Raw genomic sequence first — 8,159 nt, 5'->3', positions numbered from 1 at the left:
TATTATATCAAATTTAACAATAATATCAAGTTGTGTATAATTTCTTGAAAACATAGTATATAATGAATAATTAACAACGAATTCATTACAAAGTTATTTTTACTTACATTAACTGGGCACGTTAAAGTATATAATCTATGTACATTATTTTCCTTAATAACGAATCCATTACAAACTAATTTTTAATTACATTAAGTATACTTCATCACAAAAATAACATGGGTTTTACAAATACTTCATCCTAATCAACCAACATAGCAAGCAAAAATGACTAAAATGCCCTTTTAACAGAATGATGTAAACACAAAAAAACATCACGGGGCGAAGCTCGGGATTTCTTCCTAGTTTACATTTATGTATTGATATTAAACCAAATTACAAATTAACTTCATCGCAAAAAACATTAAACACAAAAACATATAGTCATTATCTTCTTCTTCCTCTTCTTCTTCATTGCTCGATGTGCTATACTCATAACTACCCTCACTGTCAGGAATACCATCATTGTCGTCCTCATGAATTTCACCTTCTTCATCAATATTATTTTCATTATCTGAATCGTTGCTTGACATTTCGTGATCATCATCATGATTGTCTGTTTCAGCTAGACTTGATATAATGATTTCATTTGATTCAACTTCATCTTCTTGGAAAGCAACATCTTTCTGAGGATGATTTTCATCGGTCCAACCACGAGGTTTAACTTTAAATACAACCCACCAGTCCGAATTGTTTGTTTTCGAATTTGGGTAGGGAATGTAACACACTTGAGTGGTTTGCATTGCTAAAACAAATGGCTCGAACTTGTTGTATTTTCTTTTGATGTTTATCTCGACCAAGTTATATTGTTTGTGAACCTTAACTCCTATGTTAGGTGTTGGATTGTACCAATGACATTTAAACAAAACCGTGGTTTTAACAGGGTAACCAGGGTACTCGACTTCTAAAATGTCACACCCCGACCAACAGCGGAAACGCCGAGGTTGCAACTTAAACGTTTGGATCATAGACAACAACATATAATGAAATAATAATAAAATTTATACGATATTACATTCTTCCGAAGTCTGAATATGACAAAATACACCGTTTAATAATCCATAAGCATTATACGCGGATTTTGATTTCTTACAACATAAAAGAGACAAAAGGCTACTATAGAGCCAACGGTTTATTTACAATGTCAAATCCTTCATCCTCACACGGGATGAGAGTTCTTCCGGCCACCTTGAACACCTAGAGACACATACATTTTGAAAATACGTCAACAATAATGTTGATGAGCTTTATAGTTTTCTTTTGACTCCGAAGATTTTTATAATTCAAGGTAATGTTTCCAAAGACCGGTAAATTATATATAACGCATATTTTAATATTCAACCCCCTTTTTATATGATAAACTTTAGTCAATTCATGACAATTTTATTCTGTCGATCTTGTCCGTTTACGAAAGGTTATGTCGTAAGGAGAGGTAGATAATGCGTAACACTCGACACTCTCGGTCCCCAATCGGGGGAATTGACTCAATCTAGATCTATACTTCTCCGAAAAAAATCTTCAATATAACAATTTGTCTACAACCGACACTATACGTCGCTCCTCCACAAGCCATTTGACACAATATAAAAATGGATTAATAGTTATAGAGTGGGTTTCGATCTAGGATTTTGGCATTATGAAAGAAATTACGCCCACACAAACTCTCCCTTTTACCCCCTTTCAATACATTGGATTTCGATCTAGGATTTTGTCCTTATGAAAGAAATTACGCCCATACAAAACTCTCCCTTTTACCCCCTTTCAATACATTGGGTATCGATCTTGGATTTTGTTCTTATGAAAGAAATTACGTCCACACAAAACTCTCCTTTTTACCCCCTTTCGATATATTCCTCCCATAAACACACACGGGATACACAATCAACAAATATCCATGACGACAATTCTCCGTCCTATAAAATCCATCACTACCCATGATCACCAATGGGAATCTTAACTTATTAAGATTTTTGAAGTTTAGTGAGTTTAGTTAAATATTAAAATTTTAACTTTTAGTTCAATGAATGAGACGGCAACAACTCAAGTAGTTTCAATCTACAATCCAATAAGAAGGACGTTCCGTTGGCGTAGTCGAGTAACTCGTACGTGTAGGTGTTATGCCGGTTGACCGGTTGTCGCTTTGATCGAATATTTTTGTATTTTTAATATTTACTTAACGTTGAAAACGTATTATTTTTATTTGTAAGTAAACTTTAGTCTTAAAAATACATATACATTATTTATCGATGAGATTTCGTATCATAACATAGTATATAACTACTTGTGGTTTATTCTCTTACTCTTGATGTCATTTTATAGTTCATTTATATATTATTATATTATCATCTCGTTTAATGTTTTTCATATTAATACTTGATGAAAAATAAGCTTAACGCCCTAATATACACAAGTCGTATGGTTATAACTATCATGACAAGTTAAAAATGTTCATCTATCATAATTTCGACGTAAGTTCTTAACGATATTTTTATTTGTTCCGACAAATACTATAACACTAGATTACTCTTTATCTAACATTTTTGTTTATACAAGTGCTTGTAAATATGTCTAACATTTTATAAAATTCTTGTCTATGTCAATTACTAATCACCACATTTTTAACAAACTTTATTTGTAAAAATAGTATTTATAATAAACATAGACTTTAATAGTTTTTGTATGTAGTATTAACTTTGCATGCATATAACATATAAATTTTTTAACCATCATATTATATCAAAATACTCATGTATGTAATTTCCCCCAAACAAGTAAAAATGTAAAAATGGGGCCATAAAGACTCACATTTGGAGCGTGATTCTCGAGTTTAGACTGGAGGATTCGATGAGGTTTGTGCTTCTTTCAAGACTCGATATCTTCACCAACAATAAACGAATCTAGTTTTAGATGATTGAACTTCAAAAAGGTGTTAAAACAGCAAGTATTTCATAATTTTAAGGTGAAATAAACTCACCCAAAACACTACAGGGGCTGTCGACAGGAATGGAGTTGTCGGGGGATGTTTCCGACAGCTTTCTCGCCCCCTTTCCTTCCTGTTTTCGCAACAGCTCTTGAGGGAAATAATTTGGGTACAACAACAAACGACTTTAGGGGTATATTTGGTACATTTTTTTGGCTGTAACAGGTGGCAATACTCTGTGGTGGCTATTCCTTTTTGCCTCCCGAAATCACAACAGAAAACACCTCCGACGGAGGTGTTCTTGATGAACTTCGAACAAGAGAGAGGAAGTAGAGAGAAAAGAGGTTCGAGGCTGAACTTTTATTAGTTAAAGGTCTCTAATAGTTCCTTTTTTATACTCTCTTAAAAGCTATCAACTTTCCTCTAGGGTGTACCATTGTCCATTTCTTGAAGTCATTGTCTTACCCTTTTCATTTATCCTTAGTACTACTTGTGCAGAATTTTGATGGGTTAGAGTAAAGAGAAGAGAGAAAACGTGGGGATATTTGAGGTAGGGTGTAGGAGTCTTCAATTACCGTGTACCTTGGGTTGATACTTGCAAGCAACACTCTTAAATGAGTGTACTTACTTGTAAAGGGTAATAATGTGAATAGGTGGTTGGAAGACTTTACCACTCCAAGAGAAAAGAGAAAAGAGATAGACCCTTAGGAGTTGACTTTGGCATTCAAAGCTTGTTTTAGACACATTTAAAGTTGATTGTATGTACTAGCTCTTAAATGGGTGTAGTGTGACAAAAATGATCTTTTGGGTTTTTATGGGGCTAAGTCTCGAGATATACTCACATATACACACTTCATGTTCAATTTATTTTGTTATATTTTCTTGTCATCTAATAATAAAGTTCATTATTATTATATAATATAATTTCTTAGACTTAGATGTTTTTCTAAATAAAACTCTTTCACTATACAAACATAATTGTATATATCTTATTGATTTTATTAGCATATAACTAGCCTCATTCCAATAATAATCTATATTAAATGTTTCTTATTGTTAAAAATATATACTTATTTTTATAAGAACAACGTACATTAAGTCCTCCGTCAAAATTAGTTACGGTTGTTGATCGAGGGATATCGACCTAATTTTTACAATTGTTACATAAAATTTCCTCTACCTTAACATAATAATCACCTCCTTGGCTACTAACACACAATCCGCTATTGGTTGTTGATTTGTTCAGAGACTATGAGCTTCTGTGTGAAACTTGTAACCACTGACAAAGTATACACTATATAATTTCACTTTTTTGAATGACATTTTGGATAGGTCAGATATAGACTTGTTGTTTATCAGGATCTTACGTGCTTATATGAATAATGGTAAAACACTTAATTAGAGATAATTATAACCATAACAAAAAATAATAAATTTAAAAAAAATACAAAAATAACACCCACACAGTTTTGAAACCATAATGCAAAGTTCTTCTCAACTTCAGTTGCAAGGACCTATTCATCCATATCCCCTATAAGTTCATTCAAATGTTCTTCAAATATTATGTATCACCATTTCAATAACATTTTAAAGTAACTATGGATGTAATAAACAAAAGCATGCATGTAAATGTTATTCGATCATAGCAATTACATAACAAATGATTATTATAATTAAAAGTGATGCATATGTTACGTACGAACTTGATGTAATGCTTGATCTTATCTTCGTTAAGGATTATGCAAGATTGGGTAGCATGAACTTCCTCATCAAACATCATTCTATTTGTGAATCTTCCATAATGACGCCCAGGATATGAAAATATATCTAACATGTCATTGTTAGCGTCCACTTGCTGATCTCCTCTTCCATCATCATTTCGAGGCAACTTTCTATTACGTGTTGGGACACCAACCTCGAAATAATGAGAGAAAAATATTGACGCTTCACGTAGCAAGTACGCATTAACAACAGACCCTTCCACTCGAGCTTTATTTTTCACATCTTTTTTCAACTGATTTAGATGCCTATAGTGAAGATTGTTTAAATTAGCTTACAGAAATAGCAACATACATTACGATGTACCATACAAACCTTTCAAATGGATACATCCACCGATATTGGACATGATCGACTATCTTCACTTCATATGGAAAATGTACTGGTAAATGTTCCATGGAGTTAAAAATACCAGGGAAAAAGATGGTCTATAATTTACATAATATTATTGGGATCTCTGTTTCAATCCTTTCCATGTCTTTTGTTGTGATTGATGTTGTTGTTAATGTTTTGAAGAAAATACTCAACTCTGTTAAAGCTTCCCATACTTGTTGTGGCAACATCTCATGAAATGTAATTGGCATTAATCTTTGCATAAAAACATGACAATCGTGGTTTTTCATTCCAAACAGTCTACACCCTTTTAAATCAACACACCTCCCCGAATTAGAAACATAACCATCGGGGAAACACAATTTCTCCACCCATTGGCATATGAATTTCTTTTGATTCTTGTCCAGAGTGTAGTATGCTCTTTCATTTTCTTCGACTCCTTTTCTCTTCCTACAATAGAGCTTCAGATCTCTTCTAGCTGCTACATTGTCCTTCGTCTTCCCCTTGACATCCATTACAGTGTAAAAAAAAATCAAATACATTTTTAACAATATGCATAACATCAACAATATGTCTAATGAGGTTTTTTTTTCCAATATGGTAAATCCCAAAATATGGTTTTCTTTTTCCAACCATGATCGCCACATCTTTTGTTTACATCATCAGCATTTAGTTCAGTCACTTTTACCAAACCTAATTGTTCAATCTCCCTTAAAGTTTGTTCACCATTCTTACTTAGAGGAGGACCTTCTATCACTTGACGATTCTTCCTGAACTTATTTTTATCCTTTCTATATGGGTGATTTACCTGTAGAAATCTTCTATGGAAGTCAAACCATGACATCTTATTACCTTTCTCTAGTCTGAATGCTTGTGTATGTTTCCCATAGTGTGCACATGCTAGCTTACCTGTTGTAGACCATCCGGACAACATTACATATGCTGGAAAATCACTTATTGTCCACATCAAAGCGGCTATTAAATGAAAATTTTGTTTTAAAGATATATCATATGTTACTACGCCTTCCTCCCATAATTGCTCCAACTCTGCAACAACTGGTTGCAAAAATACATCTATTTTATGCTTAGGGTTTGACAGTCCTGGCACAAGTGCTGTAAAAAACATGTAAGGCTCTTTCATGCACATAGAAGGTGGTAAATTATAAGGTGTTATAATAATAGGCCAAGATGAATATTTTTTCCAAATGCTCCATGTGGTGCAAACCCATCTGTACTTAGGCCTAATCTTACGTTACGTACTTCTGCTGCAAATGAAGGATGACTTTTGTCAAAGTGCTTCCAAGCTTCTGAATTCGATGGATGACACATTACTCCAGCATCATATCCATGATTCTCGGAGTGCCGTCACATGGAAACGGATGTGGCTTGTGAAGCATACAGTCTCTTCAACCTTGGAGTCAATGGAAAGTAATGCATTTTCTTGAAGGATACGCAAGAACATCTGGCCAAAATTTTTGACCGTTTGTACCTATCTGCATTGCAGAATTTGCACCGATAAAGATCTTTGTCTTGCCTTCAATATATCATACATCCAGATCTGCAACAGTCAATCATCTCCACAGGGAAACCTAGTTTTTGTATTAACTTTTTGCTCTCGTATAAACTACCTACCATATTATTCTCCTCCGGTAACACATCATTTATCAACTCGAAGATAGCATCATAACTTTGTTCAGGTATGCGATACTCTGATTTTATATTCAATAATCTAGCTACAACAGATAGTTGTGTCACTTTTTTACATCTAGGCCAGAATTCTTTATCGACTGCATCTAGCATATCAAAGAATTTTTTATCTAGTGCATTTGGCTCCTCTCAAGGATCACTATTATCTAAATCAAGAGCCATTGCATCTATGACCATCTCTATAACAACATGCACCTTCACTAAAATTTGTGTTTGATTCATCCACCCCTTAAAACGTATTGTCTTCATCAATTGATTTTTCCCCATGTTTATCCCCACACCAATATTCCTCAACAAAACCAAACTTGTACAAATGAGTCTTAACAGTATCAACTTCTGTATATGGTATGTTACGACATTTTATGTATGGGCATTTGATTTTATTTTCGTCCATGAAGCTATGTTGACTGGTAGCAAAATATATAAAATTTTTCACTCCTTGTACGAAAACATGCGATATACAACTACTACTATCTTTTCTTTCATACACCCACTTTCTACATGGATTGTTCATTGTCTTAAATCTGTAAAGTATAAATGTAAATAACACAATATTAATTATATGTTCATTAATGTTGATTTGAATTCATATATGACATTTGAATTAAATATATAGTTACCATACAAACATCATAAAGGTACCTTCATAAAGACCCGTTTCACAAAGCTAATGACCGAATGATGAACAAATCTTCAAAGCTTTCTAATTTGAATGGTTGAACAACTTTTGTAATTGGATAATGGCTTAGAATATTAGTAGAATGCTTTAATTGAGACCGACACTTGCAGAACACATATTCAAATAGAGTGTGTATCGATTAGGGAACCTTCGACAACCCTTGATTTCAATGTGTTGGATGGATACTTGGTCATATTATTGGGTCAATATTATTCAATAATATGTTAAAACCCATGTAGTATACGGGTAATTATAAATTTAAATAACATTCATAATAAATATAAAAATATAGATCTACTTAAAATATAAATTCTATATATATAGCATTTTTCTTAATAATGACTTGATTAAACAAATTTTTTTATTTCCATAATAAAAATGCCGCCTTCACTTTATAAATTGCAAATAGACCAAAGTGCCCTTGAAATCTAACCAAATAGGTCACAATGAACTTTTGGTTAGTAAAATGGAAAAGACAAAAATAACATACATATCAAAAGTAACATATATATACATACATATCAAAAGTAACACCAAAATACACATACAATATGCATCACTAATTGTGTGAATCAAACAACTATCATATATACAACTACCCAAAACTAATGTCAAACATCCTAGAAAACTTAACAAAACATGCATCCCACAAACAAATGTCACAATTCAGCAACCAACTGTATTTATTCATAAAAGTTATTC

General features: G+C 32.9%; 1 pseudogene; it reads right to left on the bottom strand.

The window, feature by feature from the left end:
- Window positions 1-365: 365 nt before the first annotated feature.
- Window positions 366-6,400, bottom strand: LOC145030152 (uncharacterized; annotated as a pseudogene).
- Between the last annotated feature and the right edge of the window lie 1,759 nt (window positions 6,401-8,159).

Source organism: Lactuca saligna, chromosome 2 (genome assembly GCF_052625555.1).
Source record: "Lactuca saligna cultivar CGN05327 chromosome 2, ASM5262555v1, whole genome shotgun sequence".
Lineage (NCBI taxonomy): Eukaryota > Viridiplantae > Streptophyta > Magnoliopsida > Asterales > Asteraceae > Lactuca > Lactuca saligna.
This window is presented reverse-complemented; position numbering and strand designations above follow the sequence as displayed.